The sequence below is a fragment of the Halichoerus grypus genome, chromosome 5, assembly GCF_964656455.1.
Source record: "Halichoerus grypus chromosome 5, mHalGry1.hap1.1, whole genome shotgun sequence".
In the NCBI taxonomy this organism is placed as follows: Eukaryota; Metazoa; Chordata; class Mammalia; order Carnivora; family Phocidae; genus Halichoerus; species Halichoerus grypus.
The window spans coordinates 137,201,024-137,228,705 of NC_135716.1; the positions used below are offsets into that span (position 1 = coordinate 137,201,024).

General features: G+C 40.8%; 1 long non-coding RNA gene across 1 annotated transcript in view; it reads left to right on the top strand.

Moving 5' to 3' along the window:
• The first annotated feature begins 270 nt into the window (after positions 1–270).
• Positions 271–27,682, top strand: part of LOC144381769 (uncharacterized) — a 53,527-nt gene continuing 26,115 nt past the window's right edge. The window contains exons 1-2 of the long non-coding RNA XR_013447574.1: positions 271–344; positions 5,979–6,075. This is a non-coding gene — a long non-coding RNA (uncharacterized LOC144381769). The remainder of the gene's footprint in view (positions 345–5,978; positions 6,076–27,682) is intronic.

Below are 27,682 nucleotides of genomic sequence, written 5' to 3' on the forward strand. Positions count from 1 at the left end.
CATCTGAAGATGGTGGGGCCTTACTTTTGTCCAGAAAGTGCCAGGGACAGAGCAATTCCCTATTATAGTAGAAACTCAATAAATCCTAGTAGTAAGGAATGAAATCGTGGGCTTGTGTGTGACGGTATACCTGTACTATATGGGAAGCAGGAGCCGGAAGGAGGTGGGGCAGCCATCCATCGGCTTTTCATATCTGCCTCTGCAAACGCATCTAATTACCTCACCTCCATGAGCGGGCCCTTGGCAGAGGCCGCGCGTTGGGTGTGCGCGGTCCTGGCAGCCGCAGTGTGGAGGGTGAACCCGATGGCCTCTTCAGTCTATTTAGCAGGCTCTGAGATGTGTAAGTACATTATCTGCAAGGCTGGTAAAGAGCGCTTGGGGAGGATTTGTGGGTCTGTGGGAAGGACAAAGAAAAATGTTTTCTAATAAATTATTCACCATCTCACAGTCCCTTTTGGGCAGATTGTTGCTCAGTTTGCCCCGCGCGGCTCGGTGCCTCTTCCCTCCGCATTCAGACGCGCAGTTTCTCACCTCCAGAGAGCAGCAGAGATCTCAGGCAGGCTGCTGCGGCTAATGGTGGCAATTAATAACTTGTCATAATCCCGAGGATGAAAGGGAAGGCGCCCCATCAGCAGGCGGGTCATGGCGCTGCTCGGAAGCAAATGAGGTGCAGGTGTGGCCTCCGCTAAGCGCGGCGCTCAACACCCGGCGCGCCGTGGTGCCAAGCCCCAGACCCCGCTGCCTGCTGCCGGGCTCCCGGGCGCGCACCGCCCCGGGCCCTCCTCCGCCCCCCACGCCCCTCACCCCGCTGCAGAGAAATCCCCGGAACGTATCAATAAATCAGAGCACACGGCACAGAACCTTCCAAACACTTAATTGCATTCTGAACACTGTTAATTCTGCCAGGCCTAACTCGCCTGGGTTCCCCCCGCCCCCCCCACCACCCCAGACTTGGTAAGAATCGCGCAACTCGAACTCTCCCCTCCACGCCTGTGTACCCCACCCCCCAACCCCCGTTTGTTATCCCCACCTCTACTCCGTGCAAGCACTGCAACCTTTAAAAGTGAACCTGGTAAATAGCCAGCGTGCTGAGCCTGATCTGACCTGTCTCAGGTCCCCAGTGGAGCTGGAGAACACGAAATCCTCGTTAGGGTTTTAAGAAACCGCAAAACAGAGAATCACTTATTTCCCGACAGCTCCAACCCAGTTGCCTTTTCTCTTGTTTCCATTCCTGTGGGTCAGTTCTGCTTGAAATGAACCAAGTTTACAAATCTCTTCTGGTTTGTACACTCCTATTATGCATACGAGGTGATGCATTTGTAACTGTCACACAAGTCAGGGTGATACAGCACTCTCATCTGACCCTATTCATTTAAATGGGTGCGTCTTGATGACATTGATTCATGTTATAAGTTATATCCATGCATTATAATCTTTATGTGTCACTGTACTGGTTATATCTACTACAATGCAGGGCGGCGGGGGCGGTGTGTGTGTGTGTGTGTGTGTGTGTGTGTGTGTGTGTGTGTAGACATACAAAATGATGGTGAGCAGGATTTGAGAGTGCTTTGAACAATATGAAGTCCATATAAACTCCAAAGCTTCCTAGATAAGTTTATTATGTGTCCCTATCTTGAGAGAAGGAAATTTACATGCAGAACAGTCCTAGGTGAGATGTCATTTGCTGTAAATATTCTGCTGACTAACTTCTTAATATTTAGAGAATGTGTGCTTCAAATGCATATCGCACCAAACTAAAGGGGTAAGTAAACATGATTATGCATGCATGTAAGTCTTTATCAAGGTGGGGTTAATAATGTTTTAAAGCAGAACTATTTCTCATGAAAATAGCTGCTCTTAATAGCCTCTGTCTCTTTATTGTGCTTCTTCCTGAAACATAAATCACTAATATGTTTTCAGCAGCAAAGTACTCTCTTTTTCCATTGTATTCACAGATTTAGTGGCATTTCAAATAGATAAACACAAGCAACATCTATCAACACTACAAAAAGGGCGCCTTAATCAAAGCTCCAGGTCCCGGGTCTCAGCATCTCCATTTACCTTGAGATAAATCCATTGGTGTGACCACCACTGCACCGGGTGACAAATCACCCCAGCCGGCCGAGCAGCGCAAGGGCTTATTGGCCTTCCTTTAAGTGGTCTTACCCTTCAATGAAAAGGATGGGGCTTGTCAAGCAGGACCAGATTAAAGTTAGACAAAAAGAAATGATCTGTTATTAGAAAACTCCAATTGAGAATCACAAAACAGGAAAGAAATATGAATAAAAATTTCCAGGGGGAAGACCATCTGATCCCAACAGAAATTAACTCCCATTATGGGCGTGAGGTAATAGATGGCCTGCAGTTGGAGCTAATGAGGATTTCAGATTAAGGAGGTGTGGGGCTCGGCTGGGGTGTTAGCAGCTGCTCTGGGCATCCAAGTGCTAAATTCAGGAGTGATCTGGGCTCCTGGCTTCCTGGGCTAAAAGGTGGTGTTCAGGTAGGGCATGGAAATTACAAAGCTCTGGAAGTGAGTGCTCACTCATGATTGCATGGGCACTTCAAAGAATAACACTGGTAGGAATCTCAGGGGGCAGATAGATTTCCCCATGTCTGAGACAAGGGGAAAGTGAAGGCCAAATATGACTTGCCCAAAGTCACACAGCTAATAGTAGGGCTGAGATGATCTTTCTGCTTCCAATTCACTGGGACTCCATTATTTGGCCTAATCCTGGGAGATGACCTTTTTTCTGCCTCTGGATTTAAGGATCTTATCTTGCCAGTTAACTGTAAAGGGAGAAGAGAATGGTACCCTATAGTTAGCCTTCTTAGTGTAGTCTTGCTTGGGTGAAAGCCTAATGTTTATACAAATAATAGTAGCTAATGCTTTCAGGTTCTTACTGGGTGCCAGTCTTTGTCTTTGCACTATCTCATTTAATCCACAGATAGCTACCATCAGAGGAAGATACTGAGACTTCAGTATCTTTTTTTTTTTTTTTTTTTTTTACAGAGGAAGATATTGAGACTTAACGTAAGCATCTTGCCCAAGGTTGAATAATAAGTGAAGGAGTTTTGTTTGAACTAAGCAAACTTAAGAGCTTAAGAGCTATGCTTATAACTACTAGTCAACGCTGCTAGGCAAAGACATTTCTTGTAGGAAAGTTTGTGCAAACAAAAGTTAATAAGCAAAATATATGTGATAATATATACACAAAAGGGATGAAAATTTGGATGCTGAGGAAAAAGCAAAATACCTAGATCCTTGATATAAATAAATAAAATACCTTCTGATTTTCCCCCAGACCTTTGATTCTGGGCTCAGAAAAGGATTTTAAAAATCAGGCTATGAGGGCATGATAGCCAATTCCATAATTTAAAATAAATGTATAGGCTATAGGAAGATACATGACATAATTATGCAAAAAGAAGGTGCAGAGTGTGATTTGAAGCTGATGGTCCATGCTGGGTTCAAATCCTACCTCTGGCATTTCTAGCCCAAGAAATTTCCTCTCTTTCTCATCTTAGTTGTTTCTTATATCTGAATCTTAAGCATGTTACATAACTGTGTTGTGCCTCAATTTCCTCATTTATTAAACAAGGAAATAATGTCTACTTCACAGGGTAGTTATGATGATTAAATGATATGATGGATGCCAAGAGCTCAGCAGAGTTCCTGAGGAAGGGTAAACACTTGGCAGTTGGCTGTACCCCAAATCTGTCAGCTGAGAGTCACCCCCTTTCATTCCCTGTGCAGCATCACAGGAAGGTGCTGACCTCAGAGATGCTGAATGGACTGCGCTCTTGTCCGCAGTCTGCCCAAGGTCCACTGAATGCATAAAAATGCAGTTAAACTTTCAGATATTGTCTCCACAAAGATATTTGGAAATTGCCAACTTTTTCATTGTCTTATCTTAGGCCTAATGTCAGGTGGATGTGAGCAGGGATTTTCAAATATGAAAGAAGGGAAGATATCTAGATCACTAGAGAGAAAGAAATGGTAGACACACAACCAAAGAAATTTTTAAAAAAGGGATCTCAATCCACATATTTGAGAAAGCCAGACTAACATTTGCTGATCCAGCGCGTTAATTTAAGTCCATTGGATCTAGTGATATGAGAAGATACCACAAATATCAACCAAGATATTGCATTTCCCTGGGATTAAATCTGGGAAGTTTAAAGGCACCGAATTCGTCATTGTTATGTTTGATTTGTAAATAAGTCTAATTAAGATAGCATTTATGGGAGGCATTGTGTCAAGAGCCTGTTTTCTTTGATTATTTACACAAAGAATCAAGCTGGGTAAAGGAATGTTTTATATTCATTCTAACCTGAGAAATTTGTAGCTAATAACATCAGAGGAAATACTATATGCCAATTACTAGTACTTCCATTCATCAGTACAACTACAAGTGCATAGTCTCTGTGTTTAACTGTGTAACTCAATCCAGTTTAAAAGGAAAACTAAAATATCTTTATCAAACATTTCTAATGTCTAAAATGACCCAAACATGTATTATGTTTCATTTGTATTTAAAGGCACTAGGATTTGCAAGGAAATAGTGATAGATAATTACAGGTACAGGTATTGATATATTTTGCATTTGTGTTTGTATCTAAATACCTACTGCCTTCTTAATAAGCTTCAATTAATATGTTTTCAAGTACTCTGAATGTAATTTTCTGATTAAACACATGCATCAGACTCACCATCAACTCATTAATTTCACATAGATTGAATTTTAGTGTTTGTGTGCAGTTAAAGGTGAGAAGTAGGACATCCAATAATCATTTTGTATTTAATATGAACAGATACATTTTTTGATTCAGTCCAAACCAAATCCCTAGGACACAAATGAGGTGGTAACTGAATTCTGTGGCTTCAGAATTTGCACATTTAATGTGAAACAATTTCAAAGCCTCTGCCAGTCATTGGAAAAGCCGTTCCATTCTGCTTTTTCCACAGAGCAAAATCTTTCTGAGAACAATGCTTATTATTGATAGGTTTAAAGCACCTCAGGTGCTTGCCCATTGTGAGTATTGCTGTCACTCTGTCTTCTGAGCAGTGGGGAAGCAATGATGGATAACATAGAGAATAATACATGATTCTGGATTGAATGCAAAGCTATAATTCAGTCTTGGGGTTCTACTGACGTCACAGTGCGTGAGAACACAGCTCAAAGAAGTTTTCTAAAACAAAAAACAAAAAACAAAAAAAACAGGCAATCCTTGTAATTGAGTATGGAGCCAGTGGATCAAGACACACATGATAGCCTCCTTGAGTGATTTTCAAAGGAGAAAAGCACATGGGGGTGTAATCTCCTAGGTTAAGGTCAGCTGTGCTCCCAGGTAGGCAATGAGAGCCTATTGTTGGCTCCTACCCAGTTCATTCCTTGTTTGCTTTGTGACAGGCAAATGAAAACTCTCAGATGTGGAGAATAGAACTCTCTCCTCTTGACCCTTTCAAGATATCCTCTAACCCAGGGTTTCCAAAATTTCTTTGGTGAGAGGTATTGCCTGAAGCCCTCTTAAAAACATAGCTTTCTGGGGGCGCCTGGCTGGCTTAGTCGGTAGAGTGAGTGAGAATGTGCGACTCTTGATCTCAGGGTAGTGAATTCAGGCCCATGTTAGGTGTGGAGCCTACTCAAAATTTTAAAAAAAGTTTAGAAAAATATAGCCTCTTGGAGTCTCGCCCCTGGACATTCAGATTCAGTGGATTTAGGGTGCAGCCTGAGAATATGTATATTTAACAAGTAGTCTAAGTTGATTCATTAGGAAAGTTTGTAAACACCTTGATCAGCCTCTCTTGGTGTCTTGTCTCAGAATTTCCTGTGCACTTGCAAGCTACTTGACACAATTTAAGAACCAATACAGTTCTGGTTTATGTTGACCCAGTTAAATGAGAATGTTTTTGCAAAAGATTTAACACATAATCCATAGTCCATCTCAATAAATGAAAATTTCTCCTCTTCTTTTAGTTACCTGATCAGAAAGTTGCCCTCCCAACCTTGATGTTAACAACTCAAGAGTGAGGTCTAGACTGCATATTTCCTCAGCATGCCCTGAAGTATTACAGTAAGTATTTGAAAATGATGCATGGAGGGATTGAAGCTGTCAGAGGTAGGATGAGACCTGCAGATCCTTTTCTATTCATGCTTCATTTGAAGGTGGAACTTATCCAGAGCTCTAATACTTCTGAAGGTAGCAAGGAGTGATTCTTTCTTCAGGCTTGGGTAACCCAGGTCATACCTTGCACAATCCTTTGAGCTTCCCCAAAATCAATAATGATAATAATGAAGAGGACGAGGAAGAGGGGAAGAAGCAGTCACACTTCAGTAGTGCTTAGTATGTGCTAGGCAGTCTTCTCAGTATTTTAAACATAGTAACTCATTCAATCCTCCCAATATCCTTATAAGTCAGGTTCTGTTATTGTCATCTCCATTTTACAGAAGAAGACACAGGCACAAAGAAGTTTAAAAAAACTTGCCTAGGGGCACATGGGTGGCCTAGTTGGTTAAGTGTCTGATTCTTGATTTCAGCCCAGGTCGTGATCTCAGGGTTTTGGGATCAAGCCCAGGGTCCTGAGATCACGCTCAGTGGGGAGTCTGCTGGGGATTCTCTCCCTCTCCCTCTGCCCCTCCCCCAGTGCTCTCTCTCACTCTCTAAAGATAAATAAATCTTAAAAAAACAAACAAACAAAAAACTTACCTAAGGACACAGCTAGTAAGTAGCAAGGCGACAATCTGGACCTACATAATCTGGCTCCACAGTCTGTTTGCTGTACTGACTTTACTAAGGAACGTGGGAAGTCAATCTAGAACTATTACAACATCGTGGATATTATCTAACCTAATTTTACAAATAAAAACACTGAGGCCAAAGACGGGAAGTGACTGATAGAAAGTAACTACACTGTATTCTTTCTCTATCTGACTCCTGATCCTGACTTCACGCTCCTGTGTGATCTTCTGCTGGACACTAGTCTTACCTAGTGCAGGCCTCCTCTTGTTGACACCACACAATATTCTGGATGTTATATACAGCAAAAAATGTAAATATAAAGCTGGGCTTCAGGAAGGAAAGGAATGTCCTGATACCAGATACAAAGACGTACCTGCAGACATGCATGGGAAACTCACCTCCCAAGCAAACGCCAAGGTGTCTGTAGGCAGATACAAGGCCCATTTGGAGCCCATGCGGGCAGGGCCAGAGCTGGTGTTGCTGTTACTGTGTAAAAGATAATACAAGTACAAGATTGAAAAGGTACAAAAGTATTCAATGAATACTGAAGCTCTCTTCTGCCTTTGACTTTGAAGCAACAGGATTTTAAATATCCTTTGAGATATAGTGTATGCCAATATACAACTATCTACATTTATAAATTCTTCTGTTGTTGTTTACACAAATGGGAGCATACTATACAGATAATTCTGTTTGTATTTTATAATACAATGCATCCTGGAGATGTTTACATATCAGTACTTACAGAGCTGCCTTATTCCTTTTGTGGTCATATAACATTCTATTTTATGGATATATCAAAATTTACTTAAGCAGTCTCTTATCAGTGGAAGACAAGTTGTTTGCATGTGTGTTATTTCTCTTTTTGTGACTATATCTATGAGATTAATTTCCAGATGCAGAATTGCTGCGTCAAAGAATAAATTTAAAATTTTGGTCAATAAAGATTATATTAATTCACATTCCCTCCAACGACCCTTGAGAGTGATTGTTTCCCCACATTCTCAACAAGCCAATGTTTTACCCAAATTTTTCTTTTGTCTGTCTCACGTATAGTTTTCATTTGTGCTTCTTTTATTATGATGAGGTTGAACAACTTTCATATATTTAAGAATCATTTATTTTCCCCTTTCTTTAAACAGGCTACATATATCATTTGCCCATTTTTACTACTGAATGTTTTTCTTATAGTATTGTTGAAACGTGTTATATATTAAGGAAATTAGCCCTTAGACTGCAATATGTAAGGAAAGAATATTTCCCTAGTTTATTTGTTTTTTGACTTTAAGGAATTTTTTCCTACAAATAATTTTTTTTAAGTTTTTACAAGTTTAAATTGACTAAAATTTTCTTTTATGGCTTCTGAATTTTATGCCATACTTAGAGTGTTCTTCCCACTGCAATATATAAAAACAAATTCTCTCATATTTCTTCTACAACTTTTATGAATCATTAAAAACAATCTTTGATCCATCTGGAATTTATTTTAATGCAAGATGTACAATGGATCAAACTCACTTTTTGAAACCAATTGTCCCAACACCATTTGTTAAATTATCTGGAACCCATGTATATTACTCCACTAATGATGTACTCAAAAACTGGAAAAATGGTGACCACTATTGGTTGTTCCTAATTAGGTAAATCTTGAAAGAAAGAAAGAGGGAGGTGGAGCAGAGAATGAGAAAGAAAAAGAGAGAGAGAGAGAAGGAGATGGATGGATGTTTGGGCAGGAATCCAAATTTAGACTGGAGAATTGGAATAAAGATACAGTAAACTTACAATGAATTGATCTTTATTGACTGCACTCAGGATGATTCTTCTTCCTTCTTTAACAGAGTCTATATTCCAGAGATGATTCTGCTTTTCTGAGAAGATAAAGGAACACCAAACATTTTATAGGTCGGGGTGGCATAATATGTTTATAAATTAATTGAATTTTTCTTTTTTTCCTGTTTTTATATATTAACTGTATTTTTTGTTTTTAGCAATTTATTTCCTGTGGTACCATTCTGTCATTCAACTAGACTGTATATGGTAAAATATACATAACATAAAATTTACCATTTTAACCATTTTTAAGTGTATAGTTCTGTGGCATTAAGTTTATGCACATTCTTGTGCAACCATCACTACCATCCATCTCCAGAACTTCTTTTATCTTCCCTAACTAAAACTCTGTACTCATTAAACATTAACATCCCATTCCCTCTTCCCCTCAGTCCCTGGCAACCACCATCCTACTTTCTGTTTCTATGAATTTGACTACTCTTGGTACGTCATATAATTGGAATCATAATATTTGTCCTTTTATGTCTGGCTTACTTGACTATGCATAATGCCTTCAAAGTGCATCTATGCTGTGGCATGAGTCAGAATTTCCTTCCCTTTTAAGGCTGAATAAATTCAATCTATGTACATATATATTTTGTTTATCCATTCATCAGTCAATGGACATTTGGGTTGCTTTCACCTTTTGGTTATTATGAAAAATGTTGCTATGTACATGGGTGTACAAATATCTATTTGAGTCCCTGCTTTTGCTTTTTTTGGGTGTATACCCAAAAGTGGAATTCCTGGACCATATGGTAATTCTCTGTTTAGTATTTTAAGAAATCACGGTTTTCCACAGCAGCTGCACCATTTTACATTCCCACCAGGAAAGTGCAAAGATGCCAATTTTTCCACATCCTCATCAGCGCTTACTTTCCGACTTTTTGTTTTGTTTTGTTTTGGCAATAGCCATCCTAATGGGTATGAAGTGATATCTCATTGTGGTTTTGATTTGTCTCTCCGTTAGGACTAGTGATGTTGAGTAACTTTTCATGTGCTTACCGGCCATTTGTGTATCTTCTTTGGAGGGAAAATGTTTTTTTAATTTCAAACATTTAGTTTTGGAGTAGCAAAATCCTTAGGAGGGGAGGGGGCATAGGAAAAATAATCTGAATACAGCTAAATTAAATAAGGTGATTTGGATGGACTAGAGGAGGAGAAAGAGTCAAGGGAGAAGCAAGGGCACTTGCCCTGTGGAAGGGGCCCCTGCCCTGCCACCCTTGTGCCCCATGCAAAAACTCTGGAGGGAGGGAAGACAGAAACCCCAGGTAGGTTTGGGGGATTTCAAGAGCAGGAATAACCTGAGCCTGGATAACTTCTCCAGGTAACCTGGAGAGGTAAGCCTCAGATGGCATGAAAGAGCAAGGTAAACACGGCCTAAGGAGAGTCTATGGATGGATGGGAGATAACCATATACAATGGCCCACAGCAGAGCAGTGGGGGAGCAGCAAAATCCTCTCTGGGTGCTCCTGAGATGCAGTGGACCTAGCAAGGAGGACCCTGCAGTGACCTAGGTGGACAGATCCCCCGACAAACAAGGACTCATTCCAGGGAATGCTAGTACAGTTAGGTGACTTCTGGGCGTATGATAGTTCCTCCCCACCCCCAGCCCCAGGACCCTGGTCCTACAGAAACCCCTGGAACAAGAATGCAACCTCAAGAAAATGTGGGGGAGACCTTCACTGTCCAAGTTTGAGAGTTTGGCCCCCACCTGATGGAGGCTTATAAAAGAAATATACTTTAACAATAAAAATATCAAAGACATTTCTTACACAGACATTGAGTTTGAGAGCAAGGTTCATAACTCCTAGAGGTTGTTAAAAGATAAACTGAGGCATGTTAAAATTTTTTAGGAGTTTATCTGAACAAAAACTGATTTGAATCAGACAGCGCCAAACTGGGAGTGGTTTAGAACACTCCATGGGGAGCAGCTGGGGAGAGATTTTTATAGAGAAGAGGCAGAAGCAAAGTAAGGAAACTATTCATTGGCTGTAGCTTAAAGCCTAGTTTGCTGTTTGGGATTGGTTATACTTAGGTTTCAATTTTATAACCTCGAGGCATTTACAGCCTTAGATTTTTGCTTTGCTTCTGTAGGTTTGTTGTTTAATTAACTTAACAAGGTCAAATGTTGAAGTAATCCCCACAAACTGGAGAAGCATCTCAAACCCCATGTCCAAGAGAAAAATAAGAGGCTAGACACCAATGAAGTGGCTCCTGGAGCAACAAAAATCAGTTAATAATGAGGATAATATTCCTCTGTTTTGAAGCACATTACATTTCAAGGTACTTTTGATGTGTTACCTTATTTGGTTGTCAACCTCATGAGGTGATAGGAAGAGGCAGATTTTATTATCATCCCTATTTTGCAAATGAGGACACTGAGATCAACAACAAAAAAGCTATGACCTGGACAAAACTATCCAATGAACTAAAGGAGATTTTCTCAACTTCTGCACGATGGACATTTGGGGCTGGATAATTCTTTGTCGTGGGGACCTGTCCTCTGCATTGTAGGATGTGTGACAGTCTCCCTGGCCTCTACCCACTAGATGCCACTAGCAGCCTCCAGTGGTGACAACCAAAAATGTCTCCAGGTATTGCCAATTGTCCAGTGGGGGGCAGAATCCACCCCCCACATATCCCCCCACCCACCCACCTTCTCTGGTTGAGAACCAAGGGCTAAGACTTAACCCAGTGTCCTGACTGCTAGTTCAGAGTGCATAGAAGAAATCCAGTGCTCCTCCCCTACGCCAAGTTCAGCCTACCATTCCACCAACATGCCTAAAACCACTTAAAAATGTTCTCATAGCATTTTATCATTAAAAGGGACCTAAGCATTCATCTCTACCCTTTTAATTCACATGTAAAAACACTGAGATTCAGGCAGTTTCAGTTATTTGGTGTGTGGGGCAGCTGGTATTTGAACTTGGGTCCTGTGTCAAATTCAGGGTTTGACCGGCTACCTCATCCATGCCTAGAGCTGACATTATTTTAGAAACCCTTCAGAGTAATCTTGGAAAGAAAAGCAGGATATTTGCTGCCTAGCTTTCCCTTTATGAGGGGATATTTTTAGCAAAATGGGGGGAAATTACCATTCAGCTCAATTGAAAATATGTCTGGCATTAATTCATTGTTAATTGACCAGGATGAGTAAAAAGATGGCTACTTCCAAGGCCTCTCTAATGGAACTATTAGTGAATTTTCAGGTCAACTAACTCCTGTCACTGCCTGAGAAAGGAAATGGCAATCATTTGCCAGTGTTAGCAAGGCTCTCACTGCTCTTGAAAACTGGAATCAGTCATCCTGGGCTGTCAGGTTCCGTGTCTCTACACCGTGTGTAATTCTCTACCCGACACTCCTCCACCCAGAGACCCTTAACTTCACATAAATGACCTCAGGTTTGCCTGAAATGTGCATAATTTTTGCCACTTCTGAAGAGCTTTCATAGAAATGTGATTTGATCCTTCACACAATGCTATAGTTTAGTAAAATTTACTCTGTATTACTCACATTTACTGATGGGGAAACCGAAGCTCAGGTGTTACTTGATTTGTCAAAGTTTTCACAGATGGTGATAGCATGGTAAGAGTACAAACCCGGGGGTGGAGCAACAATTCTCATGGCATTACTTTTTGGTGGCTTTATTCTGCACCTCATCTGCACCTTCACCCCTCACTTTGCTTTCTTTGCTTTCTTTCTTTCCCAATGAGACTTTTTTCCTATACATTTTTTTCCTTCTTCCAAAGTCTAAAGGGATAGAGAGTTGGGATAGTTGGGAAACGATTTTAGTTGTTATAAGTAGCCGTAGTTTTCTCATTCAACAAGTATTTATTGAGGATTTACTTCTAGGAACTCTGGTGGATATTGGAGATGCATGATTCATAAGCTAGGGCCCCAAATCCTTAAGCATGGCCTATCATAATTTGGTCCTAACCTACCTTTCCCTCCTCATCTTGAACCACTTCTCATACAACCTATGTACATTAACCATAATAACATAATCTCTATTCTCCAAATATGCCATGCATTCCATCCTCTCTCTTTTCCCTCTGTCTTTGCACGTGCTGTTTTCTCTGTGTGGAGTGCTCTTCTGCCTCCAGGTTCTGCTGAATTCCTATTCTTATATAAAGGTCCTCTCAGGTGTCACCTTCTCTATAAAAGCTTCCCTGCTTTTTATGGCAAAGCTGTCAATCACACCTCTTTCTGCTATGATGATTTGTTCATACCTGTATTGTAAAGTGTTCCTACTGTATTATGATTATTTATACTCATATCTGTCTCACATACATGATCCTTGAAGGCAGGGGTCATAACTTACTCAAGGGAGTGTTCTCTAGTCTAGTACATGTTGGGTGACTGATATACATCAGTTGACTTGTCAACCCAGAATTGGAAACAAAGGCAAAAAGGCACAGAGATGTTGTAGCCCAATATTATTTAAAACAAATAACTACCTTATGACTTATTAGTTACACCATTAGACACAAAGACTCACTCGTTACTGGTCCTTTGTATTTTATTAGCAGACATATCTCTTTTACTTAATACGCCCTTTAGAACTGCTTCTATGATTGTCTTGAGTGGATTTAAGCAAAGAAGGAAACAATGGATGATAACTTGGATCACATTCATCCTGTCACAACTGACCTTCAGCCATGTCTCCATCACTAAAGCAAAGCAGGGAATTAAAGCAATTCTCCAGGTACCTCAATAAACCTTGGATTTGATAGCTAGTAGCAAATATTTTTGGAATAATGACAACATTATATAACAATTTTCAAAGCACTTTTACAAATGTTATTCTTCTCAACAATCATGAAAGGTCAGTATTATCCTCGCTTTACAGATGGGAAAACTGAGGCTCAGAAATGTATTCAAAGTTATTTAGTTAGCAGGTAGAATGGAGTTTCAAGATGTAGTTCTTCTGACTCTGAATCTTATGTTCTTACCAATATACTGTGCTGTTCTTTGAGGATAGAACATGTATTTTGTTTATTCTTGTGTCTTTCCCAACACCCAGAATAGTGCATGTGGCAGGGACTCAGTATGTTTGTCGAATGAATGAACTTTGATATATAAGGTTAAAAGTTCTTTCTCATCTATGTTTAATTTGTTCATTCATTCATCTGCTTCTTATCCCTCCCATTCATATCATATCTATGCATCCCTGCAATTGACTGCCACTGTGCTCAGCATGAAAAATTCGAAGATTTTTGTGTCCCCATCACCCAGCACATCCCTGGCACAGAGTGGGTGCTTAACAACTTCTTTTGTGTAATTATCTGCAGAAAGCTCAGGATCTAATATATATGTCTGAAGTAATTTGAGCTGTGCTCTCCTTTCTTTCCTCTGGTCTTCACATCAATCTATTGTCTGTGTTTTTACTTATGGGACAACTGAGCATCATTGGGGCTTCATCCCTCTGCTACAGCGGATTTAAACCCAGGTTGCACATTTAAAATACTAACAAGATGATGGGTATTAAGGAGGACACGTGTTGTGATGAGCACACAACTAATGAATTGTTGAACACTACATCAAAAACTGATGATGTGAGCGCCTGGGTGGCTCAGACGGTTAAGCGTCTGCCTTCGGCTCAGGTCATGATCCCAGGGTCCCGGGATCGAGTCCCACATCGGGCTCCCTGCTAGGCGGGGAGCCTGCTTCTCCCTCTGCCTCTGCCTCTCTCTCTCTCTCTGACTCTCATGAATAAATAAATAAAACATTAAAAAAAGAAAAAACTAATGATGTACTATATGTTGGCTGATTGAACATAATAATAAAAAAATAAAAAATAAAATAAAATCCCCTAAATAAAAATAAATAAATAAATAAAATATTTAAGAACCTTGAAAAAATTTTTTTAAAAAATACTAAGTTGATGCACCTTCTAGAAGCAGCTGTGTTGTAATGGGGAGAGTCTAGATCTGGAGTCAGAAGACCTGATATGAATCCCAGCCCTGCCACATACCAGCTATATGGCCTTGGGAAGCCGCTTCGCTTTTAGGACTCAGTGTTCTCCATATAAATGAGAAAAATATTATTTACCCTGCTGAACGTGTGGGGATATTGTGACATATGTGAATAGTATGAGAAGTGTCAGAAGGACTAATCCAAGGAACTCACTTAGGTCTCCTTCCGAAGGGCTGCAGCAAACCTGGCCTGCCCCTCTCAAGTGTCAGGACAGTGCTTGCTGACATCATCTGGAACCATCCAATTTGGATCCTTCTTAAACAACTCATTCTTTAAAGTTACAACCTTATAAAGAAAACAATAAAAATCAATGGATAATTACTGACTCCTTATGTTACACATGCTAATTACGTTTATTTAACTTCAGGAAATGTGTGTACTTGTGTGTGTATGCGCACGTGTGTGTGTGTGTGTGTGTGTGCGCCTGCTGCATATTTGCATGGGTACAGTAGAAAGAGCCTGAGTTAGGAAGTCAGGCAGAACTGCCATTAAATCCCTGCTCAGTCCTGCATTCATTAGCTGTGTGACTTTGGACAAGTTATCAAGTCACACTAAATCTCAATTTCCTAATTGGTAAGATGCAGATAATAGGTTGTTATGAGAGTGAAATAAGACCAAATACTTCTAGCATGAGCCCAACTTATTGCTCAATAAATAGGAGCTTTTGCTCTCATCAATATTATCCAGACATAATATGCATGCTGGTTCTGGTGTTGACTCTAATCCCTCCTCAGTAGAAAACTATTCTGTTCAGATCCTCTTTTGTCATTGTGGTTACATGTTCCCTTCTAATTCTCTTTTCTGTCCCATTTGATCAGACAGGTCAGATTTGAAAAATTTTCTCCTGATCCTGTGTCCTTAAAATTATTTTAGAGAATTTTATGTTGTCTATAATTTTTCCAACTTCAGAGTTTAAATCTTCATGAGTTGTGTTCTAATTCTTGCAGTTCCCAATTTACTATTTTCTAATTTTTGTCAGTAAGGGAAAAACTTCTAGAGTAAAACACTACTCCAAAAGATTATGACCCACTACCCCAAAGTTGTCACCTCGAAGTTATTTTTTGTGACCCTATTAGACAACTCCCCATGGTGAGAGCACCCTGGGATTTTATTCTTTTATGACCACTATTTATGGGCTACTTAATATTACAATAACTACACAGAGCTATACACATGTTAGCTATAGCAGTATTTAATGATTTACTAAGTTATGAACAAAAACTGGGAAAGTTAATTTTTTACAAATCATTGTTAGGCCCCAGAACCTCGTCAAAGTTTAAATAGTCTTGTTCACCAATAAAATAGAAATAAAACTTCCAAGATATTCATTTTGTCTTATCCGTTACTACCAGGGTAATCTTCCTTTCATCACATTTTCTCACTACTCGAAAACATTCAAATGTACACCACTGCCTTGGGATTATCCAAATTTGTTATTCTGGAAGAACTTTCCCAGTATTCCTTCCCAATACTATTTTCTGCTACCTCCTCCCACCCCATGTGAATCTTTTTCTCCAGTGAGCTGCTGTACTCACCATTCATAAATTATTCCATCCACATTCCTGCTTCCTTGCCCTTGATTAAGCCATTCTCCTGTTTTGCATGTCCTTGTCACCCCCCCCAATTGTCCATCCCACTCTAGGCCTTCTTCAAAACCAAGCTCAGTGTATTCCTTCCCATAGAGAGCACCTTACCCCTCAACTTTGAAATTACCAATCATTAGCACCACTCATTTGACAATTGATTATATAATCATAGTAGTTTGCCAGTGGTTTCAAAGAGATTTTTTTTTAACTTGAAAATAATGACAGCTGCCTGTTAGGGAACACCTCCTATGGTCCAGGCACTCTGCTGAGCGCTTTTTGAATATCATGTTTAATCCTCACAGTCATCCTCTGTAGCAGGTCCCCTTTGCAGTTGAAGAATTGGGGGCATAGAATGGTTTTGTAAGTTACCCAAAGTCATAGAGCTGATAAATGGCGGTTGAAGTTCACAGTCATGTCTGAATTTGAGGCCCACCCTCTTCACCACCACACATACTGTCTCAGTTGTATAATATAGCACAAAGAAGTCAAGTGATGTGACCATAGCTGGTAAGAGAAAGCCAGTCCTCTCACCCAGCTCAGTCTAAGTTCAGACAGCTTTCCAATATACTAAATATATGCTATCACCTATTATTGCATTTAACTTTTGTTTTATTGTTTAACCTAATATATAGGATTGTCTACTAGCTTAAGATCTCTGAAGACAATGATTAGGTACCTGAAGGGTTGGGCATCAGACAAATGGCAAGCAGTTAATGCACCAACAATAGGCCTGATGATGTATGTAGTGGCTTGAGGATAGGAGAAGATGGGCTGATCTGGGGTACAGTTATCATCTCCTTAGTAAGTCTGGGAAAAAAACTTCATGGACTGCTCTCTGAAGAGTGATTACCTCAGTATTAAAAAGACCTGCTTTTTGGGGGCACCTGGATGGCTCAGTTGGTTGAGCATCTGACTCTTGGTTTCGGCTCAGGCCGTGATCTCAAGGTCCTGAGATTGAGCCCTACATCGGGCTCCACACTTGGTGTGGAGGCTGCTTGTCCCCCTCCCCCCCCCCGCCCCCAGCTTGCTCTTGCACTCTCTCTCTCTCTCTCAAATAAATACATTTTTAAAATATTTTTTAAAAAAAGACCTGCTTTTGACCGTTAGTTTAATGCAAAAGTAGTCTTTGTCATGACTTCTTTTTGTTCAGCTAGTAGGAAGGTTACTGACTTTGTCTAGCCTTTGGGACTGGGCAGCAAAGAAGGCCAGGGAGAGCCAGTGTCTGGTTAAAGTAAGAAAACTGGAGTTCCAGAGAAAACATCAATGCACTCCCATTCTTTTCAACACAAGACCAGATGCTCGGCAGCAGGTATAGGTAGAATGAAAGCAATGGCAATATAACAGTAATAAACATTTTACGTGCCTGCAGCTACTGTAACGGGAAAATCTGATGTAAATGGCTTGCAGTGCCCACGGGGGTGTGCCGTGGCCATGCCTCTCACGTGTGTCTTCCATATGGCGCCCAGAAGTACAGTATAAAAGATGGAGATACAATAAAATCTCTTCCCTTCCACTTTTCTGGGGGGCTGGTGTGGGGAAATGTTGCAAATAGTAGCCACACGTAAATTGAAGGAAATCTGTAAATGCCTTTGCACTTAGTTTGTTGTTGTGTAGTCGACTTAATAATAATTAAGCATAGTGCCTGCACTGTGTAAGGTAGTCATTGTGCAGTTTCTATGTTAGTAATAATATCTTACAATTCAATCGTTCTTTATAAACATGCATTACAGCACCAGTGGAGTCTCCTCCAGGTTCGCTTACATCCGTCCATCTGCTAAACTTCTGCTCAATGTCTAATTCTGAGGTGTAGTATATAGAAGCTCATTGTTGCTTCACACCTACCCCATATTCTCGAGCAACCTTTATCTGTAATAAAGCTAACATTTTGATCTGCATCTGCCCAACTCTTTTGCTTATCTCAATTGGTTTAGAAATCATGTAGCAAGAAGAAGGGTCCTATTGATTGGGCCTCCCTCAAATCCCAGGAGTGAAAAGTGATAAAGTATGTTAAGCACCTGGTACAGCTCCTGGCACAATAAAGGAGCTTAACTAGGAGTGATCTGGGATATGACAGACTTGCTCCCACTTGATCCTCCCTACAAGCAGTGCTAAGAAGACCCAGCAGATGGGCCTGGCAGTTTGGAAAAACCATAATCTCCGGGACCCATAGAAATTTTTGGAAGGGAGCCAGCATTGCCACCCTGAGCTATGGACTGTCCTTGGGAGTCACAGATGCCGTTGGGAGGGTGGAGATTGTTGTGATGTTGGCTTTGGGTAGAAAGCTCAAAACATAGAGGGTTTTGAGCCAATTACAGGTTCCCTAAGTCAGTGTATTTGGACTCTTACCATGCATCAAATTATAATGGAGTTTTTACAAGAGCAATACCAAGGCTTCTTGGATAGGTTTAAAAAAAAACAAAACACATCCATCTGCCAGGTGCTTCTTAGCCTCCCCAAGTTTCTTGCAAAGTTAATTTTGAGTTGGGTGGCACTGACCCTCACATATTTAATGATAAAATCAACCATAAGTCCAGAAGACTAAAAAGAAATTTGGGGAAGAAGTCTTCTCCCCTCTTCACCTAGATGCTGTCTTTTTCTTAAGATAAATAGTCTTGTGTCCCTGAGCCCCAAGATGTGATGTGATCCCAGGAATTGCATCTCTGCTACAGTAGGGAACAGATTCACCCAGGATCTCCGAGCAACATCTGGTCACAGTCCACACCAGGTAGTTCTCCTGGTCTCTGCTAGTCCTAGAGCTTCCACTAACTGTCTGTGGGACCTTGAGCAAGTTGTGTTTCCTCTCCGAGCCAAAGTCTTTTCTTCTAAAGTTGAGGAGGTTGATCCAATAGACTCTGAGGTCCCTTCCAGTTGTAGCATTTTATGTGTCTGAGATTCAGCCTCACACTCTGACTCTCCCGAGAATCCCATGAGACCAGATCCTGCCTGCTTAGATCTCCTTGGATTTGATCCTCTTCTGCCTTTGACCTGAAGCAGGTGTGGGCAGACATTTTTGGTAAAAGTCCAGATAGTAAATATTTTAGGCTTGTGGTCACATGCTCTTTGTTGCAACTACTGAATTCTGCCATTATAGCTGAAAGCAGCCATAAACAACACATAAAGGTTTGGGTGTCACTGTGTTCTCATACATCTTCGTTTGAGGCTCCTGGCTGGCTCAGTTGGTAGAACATGCAACCATTGATCTCAGGGCTGTAAGTTCGAGCCCCATGATGAGTGTAGAGATTACTTAAAAATAAAATCTTAGGGGTGCCTGGGTGGCTCAGTCAGTTGAGTGTCCGACTCTTGGTTTCAGCTCAGGTCATGATCTCAGGGTTGTGAAATCGTGGGGCTCTATGCTCAGTGGGGAGTCTGCTTGAAGATTCCCTCCCTCAGCCCCTCCCCCTACTTGTGCACCCTCTCTCTCTCTCCCTCTAAATAAATCTTTTTTTTTTTTTTTTTTTTTTTTAAAGATTTTATTTATTTATTTGACAGAGAGAGACACAGCGAGAGAGGGAACACAAGCAGGGGGAGTGGGAGAAGGAGAAGCAGGCTTCCCGCGGAGCAGAGAGCCCGATGTGGGGCTCGATCCCAGGACGCTGGGATCATGACCTGAGCCGAAGGCAGACGCTTAACGACTGAGCCACCCAGGCGCCCCTCCCTCTAAATAAATCTTTAAAAAAAATAAGTAAAATCTTAAAAAAACAAAAAATAAAACGAATACAACTTCATTTACAGAAACAGGTGACTGGCCCACAGGCAGTAGTTTGTGACCTGTCACCTAAAGTATTTTCAGAACATTCCTCCCTTTGCCCCGTATTTCCTCCTCAGCCCCCATACCTACAGGTACATCCTGACCAGCTCTGCTGAATACACCCTAGCATGATCAAGTAATTTCAAGATGGTGATTATTTGTCCCTTTTCCAATATGTAGCAGCCAAAGTGTATTGGTTTGTTTTTGTTTATTTAGTCATTTATCCACTCATCGTTTCTTCCATCCATTCCATTCAACACACATTTACAAACCATCTACCATAGGATAGACAACCCCCTGAGTTCTAGGGATACAAGAGGATGTGCTGTCCCCAGTCTGCAGGGAGCCCAGCTCAGTGCTGCCAGGGAGCCTGGGCACCTTTAGGGAGAGCTGTCTGAGGCCTCCCCAGTTGACTGTGCTGTTTCCTTTGCTCTCTTTTCATATTTGCCCAGGGTCCTAAGGAACATCTGCATTCCAATGGTCTTGCCTTTATTCAATTTGTAAGTATGACTACCTCCTCTACCTTCCTCCCATCTCTCATAACTTGAGGAAGTATTTTCTCCTTACTTAAATGAGACTTGATCATATTTTTGTGTCTGTTTGAAGAGGACATCACACAAAACAGCAGAAGGGACTTCTCTTAGACTCTGAACAGGAATAAATTACCTTTGGGTTAGCATTGCCAACAAGGAGAACACTTCATTCTTAGAATTTCTATATACTCTAGAATCCCAGCTGAACCATGGGAGAAAATGCCAAAAGAGCCAGGTTAGCTGAGTTACTCCTTTAGCAAGATTTCTCTGGCAGGGGGAAAAAAAGGAAAATCAATATTCCTTTGTCTAGCCTAGGAAAAGTGTTAAAGCTATTTAGGTCGTTAAAGAACAATGGTTTCAAATAAAAACCAATACCTCTCATCATTAGTAGTAAAGTTGCTGTTGAGTTTTATATCTCTCATCAAGAGGTGTACACATAAATTTTCAGATATGGCAAACATGGAAAGTAAAGGGACCCCCAGATCTTGGACACAGAGAATTGAATTTCTGATCTGAAATTATAATAAAAATTTTTAATAACATATTGTGTGTTTTTAAGAAGAAAATGATTCTTTGAATAATAATGGGTGATGGTGATAGGGATAGCCATGATAAGTTCACTCAGAAAATGAGTTATGTGAGTGGGTGCACTGCCAATTCCAGTCAACTGGAATTCCACTTATTCTCAATTGAGAAATTGAGTGTGTCCATCTCTTTCTCATTTTCCTTCCATCTTTCCTTTCTCAAATGTTTATTAAGCCAGCCATGATGTTTTAAGCATTGGGTTAGGTTCTGGAAATAAAAGGAGAGATAAGATACCATCACCCTTCTGCTTAAATCCTTCAGTGGCTGACCCTTGCTATTAGGATAGTTTAGAGTACAATCTGTCCCCTGCCCATCTCTCCAGCTGCATCTCTCCCCACCTCTCACACTCTTAGTGCTGCAGTCATCTGGGCCTTTCAGTTTCTCCCGCATGCCCCACGGCCCTCCTCCCTCAGAGCCTGTCTGTGTGGTATTTCCTATGCCCATCTTCTCTCCATCCAACCCTACCCCGCAACCTGAGAATACACCTTGCCCTGTCTAGCTTCTAGCCAACCTTCATGCTGCAGATTAAATCTCTTCTTCAGGGAAGTCATCCCCGAGTCCATTGACTTGGTTTGATCTTGTTGTTTCAGGGCACTTAACACAATTCAATCAGCTATCTGTGTAGTTACTGTAATTACTTGTTTAATGCCTCTCTTCTGTTTTGAATTATAAACTTTATGAGGGCAGGACTGGTTCACCACTGTCCCATGGATTTAAAACACCGTACTTAGCATGTAGTAGAGAAGCCCCTGAACTCTAGCATGGGGAATGGGGACTCGAAGTAGAGCTCAGGAAACCCTAAGGATCAACTTGCTCCAGTTTTACAATTTTGCCTCTTATTAGTCTTGTAAATAAAGAAGATGATGATAATTATTACATTCACACACACACACAGAGTTTTCTTTTTTAAAAAATAGGTTTTATTTTTTAAAGAAGTTTTAGGTTCACAGCAAAATTGAGTGGAAAGCACAAAGTTCCCATATACCTACTATCCCCACACATGCACAGCCTCTCCCACCACAGTCAATGAACCTACAATGACACATCATTATCACCCAAGTCCATAGTTTATATGAGGATTCACTCATTGTGTTATGCATTCTATGGGTTTTAACACATGTATAATAGCATGTACCTACCATTGTAGTATACAGAATAGTTTCTAAATACAGAATAGTTTCTAAAAATTCTCATTGCTCCACCTATTTATCTCTCCCTCCCTACAAATCCCTGGCAACCACTGGTCTTTGTACTGTCTCCATAGTTTTGCCTTTTCTAGAATATCATATAGTTGGAATCAAACAGTGTATAGCCTTTTCATATTGGCTTCCTTCATTTACTAATATGCCTTTAGGTTTTTCCATGGCTTGATAACTCATTTCTTCTTCTTTTTTTTTTTTAAGATTTTATTTATTTATTTGACAGAGAGAAACACAGCGAGAGAGGGAACACAAGCAGGGGGAGTGGGAGAGGGTGAAGCAGGCTTCCCGCTGGGCAGGGAGCCCGATGCGGGGCTCGATCCCAGGACCCTGGGATCATGACCTGAGCTGAAGGCAGACGCTTAACCGACTGAGCCACCCAGGTGCCCCTCCTTGCTTTTCTTTTTTTTTTTTTTTAAAGATTTTATGTATTTATTTGACATAGAGAGAGACAGCGAGAGAGGGAACACAAGCAGGGGGAGTGGGAGAGGGAGAAGCAGGCTTCCCGTGGAGCAGGGAGCCTGATGCGGGGCTCGATCCCAGGACCCGGGGATCATGACCTGAGCCGAAGGCAGATGCTTAATGACAGCCACCCTGGCGCCCAATAATAACTCATTTCTTCTTAGTTATGAATAATAATCCATTGTCTGGATGTACCACAGTTTATTTATCATTTATCCTATTGAAAGACATCTTGGTTGCTTCCAAGTTTTTGCAATTATGAATAAGGCTGTTTTAAACATCTGTGTATAGGTTTTTGTGTGAACATAAGTTTTCAACTCCTTTGGGTAAGGAGCATGATTTCTGGGTCATATGGTAAGAGTGTGCTTAATTTTTTAAGAAGCTACCAAACTGTCTTCCAAAGTGACTGTATCATTTTGCATTTCTACCAGCAATGAATCAGAGCTCTGTCACTCCACATCCTTGCCAGCATTTGGTGTTGCCAGCATTCTGGGTTTGGGACATTCTAAGAGGTATATGGTGGTGTCTCATTGTTGTTTTAATTCTCACTTCCCTGACGACCTATGATGTGGAGCATCTTTTCATATGCTTATTTGCCTTCTGTATATCTTCTTTGGTGAGTGTCTGTTAAGGCCTTCAGCTCCTTTTTAAATCAGGTTGTTTTCTTATTGTTGACTTTTAAGAGTTCTTTGTATATTTTGGATAACAGTCCTTTATAATCAGAGTGTCTTTTGCAAATTTTCTCAGTCTATAGCTTGTCGCTTCTGAATCAGAAATCTTGAATTTTTCCTGATCATACTCTTACATTGTCTAGATTCTTACAACCCTCTGGTTTTTTCTGTTCTAGGCTAGGAAAAGATTTCAGAGCCTCCCCTCCCCCTTACATGTTTTGTGGCAGAGTTAACTTTTATAAGTTGTCAAGCCACAGGAAGTTTTATTTGTCTTTTACACCCAGAGGACCAAACTCTAGGCTGTTATTTTGTGCCAATAACATCTAAAGATAAGTTTCCAAAAATTCCTGAGACCATATATTGTAAGCAGCTTGCCTGTAACAGATAGCATTTAAACTGAATTACAGCCTCACCTTAGCCTAAGCAATGAAATAAAACTATACAACAAAAATAAAGCCTGTTAAAGGGACACAAGAGATCTCAGATATGCTATCCCTCTAAAAATAATAATTTAATTATTAGAAAAAGAGCTATTGAATTATTAGGATAGCATTGCTAACTCAAGATCTTTGCCACCCAGCCTGGGGCCAGTTTCTACTCAATACGTACAGAGGCAGTCCCGAGTTGTGATCAGGATACACATTTTGGAAGTGCAAACCTTCAAGTGCAAACATTTTTCCTGTGGTCTTTCTGGCCCCTGTCAGACTTAGTGGGTCTCATTTCTGGGCTGCAGGGGCACATACGTGTTTTGACTTACTTTAGATTGGCAGTTTTCCCCTACCCCTGTTTTTCCTTCCAAAGACTGGATTCTTCACCCAACTGCCTATATCTTTCTCACATGAACTGCTTTAAAGTAGAATATAGTAAAGTGAATATTTTCTCCAATGATAAACTTTCTAAGTTTCTGCTTCCTTCTCTGTTAAATAGAAAACAGTAATAATTTCTACCTCAGGGCTGTTGTGAGGTTGAGGAAGATAATGCAGGCATTTAATGCTATTTCTGGCAAGTAGCAAGAGTTCCATAAATGTTGATGGTAATAATAATGACTAATGAATATAGGATCATGCATGCAGTTTATTTAGACTATGTACATTGATACCTGACTTTGGAAGAGCTTTATTTCAATGTTCCCAGTGTACTTGGAGCTGCAGTAGGCATATAGCTGCCAAGATGCAAATGACTTATGCAAGCTGGCACTGTGGCCCCCTGGCTCCTGTCTTGAGCTTGTTTTCCTAGGTGAATCAAGTTTACAAAGGAGCATCTCACCCAGACTGTCATAACACAGATGAAAAGAGTGTACTTTGGGGTCAGTGGAATCTAGTATTCACTTCGGACTGTCCTAGACAATCTGAGCTTATGGCTTTAGCATATATTTCTGTCTGAGGAGGCTTTTTTTTTTTTTAAGATTTATTTATTTGACACAGAGAGAGAGACAGTGAGAGAGGGAACACAAGCAGGGGGAGTGGGAGAGGGAGAAGCCAAGCAGGGAGCCCTATGCAGGGCTCGATCCCAGGACCCTGGGATCATGACCTGAGCCAAAGGCAGATGCTTAACGACTGAGCCACCCAGGCGCCCCCTAAGGAGGCTTTCTTTTCCTCCCATAGTACTTTTTCTTGTTAACTTTTTTCTAATTACCATGGCAACAATACTTATTGTAGAGACCTTGGAAATTATAGAAAGAAAAAAGAGAAAATTAACCTCATCCAAATTCTTACTACCCAGAAATAAACACGGTTGAGACTTTGATCACTTCTTATGTGTGTGTGTTTTCATGTGGAAAGAGAGAGACAGAGACAGAGATACTGAAGGAGATTGAGATTTGTTTCCTTTTCAGTTACTTGACTCCACTAAAAGAGCCTGGATTCTATCATGTATTGGAATGAGATTCCTTGATCTCAAGGAAAGATGGTGTTGGCTCCTGATGGAGAGGTAGTCCTGTGATCCAGTTTTGGCTGATTCAATGGAAAGGAAATTACAAGGAAGTTTTGGGGAAGGAAAGAAATAAGAGCATACTTTTTTTGTTGTTGTTGTTACCAAATGAGTTTTTTAAGGCTCCTGAGGTATTTCTTAGTAGGTAGCAGTTTCAAGACTCAGTACATCAGGATGTCTGGAAAAGGTTCATTATTTCTAAAAGGTCTGTGTTCACTTCACATGTATTTCTTCATAATCATTCATTTCTTTATTATTTATTTATTCACTCCATAAACATGCAGGGCATAATCTTTGTCCTCAGAAAGTTTAAATCCCCATGGGCAAGGCAGAAGTCAAGGCAGAATGAAGGCAGATCCAGCTTAAAGGTTCAATGCAAGGTTTGAGAGTATGGATGGAGAAGACAGAGGAGGTCAGAGCCATGGGGCAGGGTGCTGGTGAAGACAGTTGGGGCATTTGACCTAAAAATTAATTAGCAATTGAAAGCAAAGTGCACACTTCTCAGATTCTCCCCATCATCAGGTGGCATCTCCCATTTTTAAAAACTTACTTTGTGCTAACTGTGTTAAGCACTGTCAGGTATCATCTCATTTAACCTCCTGATCTGTGAGGTAGGTACATGTGGGACATTTGAGGCTCAGCAGGTGTAAATGATCTATCCAAGGTCACATAGCAAGTGTAATGATCTGTCCAGTGTCACACGGTGAGGACGTGAATGTGCTAGGTCAGACCCCCGTCAACTTGTATCCAAAGCCTGTGCTTTAAGGGATCACAGTTCATAATGGCAGCTGGGTGTGGACTGGAAGGGAGGTGGGGGCCACATCATGGAGCTTCTTGAATTCCTCACTGAGGAATTGAGATTTGACTGTATAGGTAACCTGAGCACTGTGTCATTTTTTGAAGAAGAGAGCTTAAAATCTGTAGACTTCCAGTTCAAATGCCCCAGCTGAGTGGCTTTCTTTTTTCTTTTCTTTCTTTTTTATTTTTTTTATTTTCCTCCTAAATTTTACACCTCTATTTTTTTGCCAGTTACCAAATGCGTTGAAGAAAAGGAGAAAGATTTGTAGTGGCACAGGGTAGGATAAAGGAGAAGGAGGGAGGAAGAAAACACTGATGCTAGAAGCAAAACTAAGAAAGATTAGAAAAATAAAATAACCGTGGCAAGAGGCAGCACAACACCCTAAGGAACTCCGAGAAGATGCACAGACCCCCGACTCCTATAGTGTTCATTCGCTTAGGCCCACATCCCCCAAACCTAGAGAGAGTCCAGGGGAACAATTGAGCCATCCATTTAGCATAACTTATTTTAACTCCTGGCTTGAAGCCAGGCTTGTAGCTCTGTACTCACAGTGTGTACTCACAGAGCAGTGAAACTGCTCTGCATCCGGGATAACAAAGCAACTGTTAATGGGAGTAATTAAGAGCCTTGGGGGTGATTTATACCTTTGGTTACTGTTCAAGTCGAAGTTACCAAAGACAACAATTATTAGTATCACAGGTGATCCTTAACCCAGGCAGGGAAGGCTGTGAAACCTAACTCCAGCTCTTACTTTCCCCAGGCCTAGAGTTCACAGAAAAAGAACTCTGCGAGATGTACAGTTAAGAGAATTGGGAGACAATGCCCCTCAGGTTGGCTCAGCTTGGGAAATATGAAAATCATTAGCCTCTTTAATGAAGAAAAAATATTGACAAAACTCCGAGGGAGGAGAGGATGACAATACTCCAGTGCTGATTTTCCTGAGAAACACTTAACTTTATCGGCTAAATTTTAAAATAAAATCTTTAAAACCTATTTCTATTAGTATTGAAAAGGTGATTATGGGAAGCATTGTGTAAGTTGATTGAAATGGCTGGTTGGTGCTGTAGGTGAAGAGCAACCCAAGTCCTGAGCTTCTTTAAAAAGTCAAATGACACCAAGGACGGAAAGATTAGAGCATGTGGGGAAATCTGTTGCTTTGTATGGAAGAAGTCAGAGCACTGCAAGTTACCAGCCCTCCCTTGTTGTCAGCTCTAGGCCTACCCCTTACACACATGTGTTGCTCTGGCTTTCCTAGCAGCTGCCCAGCTGGCTACCGCTCTAGGCTCTTGTTGGTTGGGACAGCAGCTTCCAAGCCAACTGCCCACCAAAATGGGGGTCTGGTTCAGCTGGGACTGGCACATTGCCCCCAGACTCACTCTATTTTTTTAAAGATATTATTTACATACCATAACATTCACCATTTAAAGTGTACAATTCAATGGTTTTTAGTATATTCACAAGGTTGTGCAACCATCATCACTATCTAAATCCAGAACAGTTTCATCAACCCAAAAAAGAAACCTTGTTTCTCTGGATTTAACTCTTCTGGACATTTCATATAAATAGAATCATGTACTATATGGTGCTTTGTGTCTGGCTTCTTTCACTTACCATAATGATTCA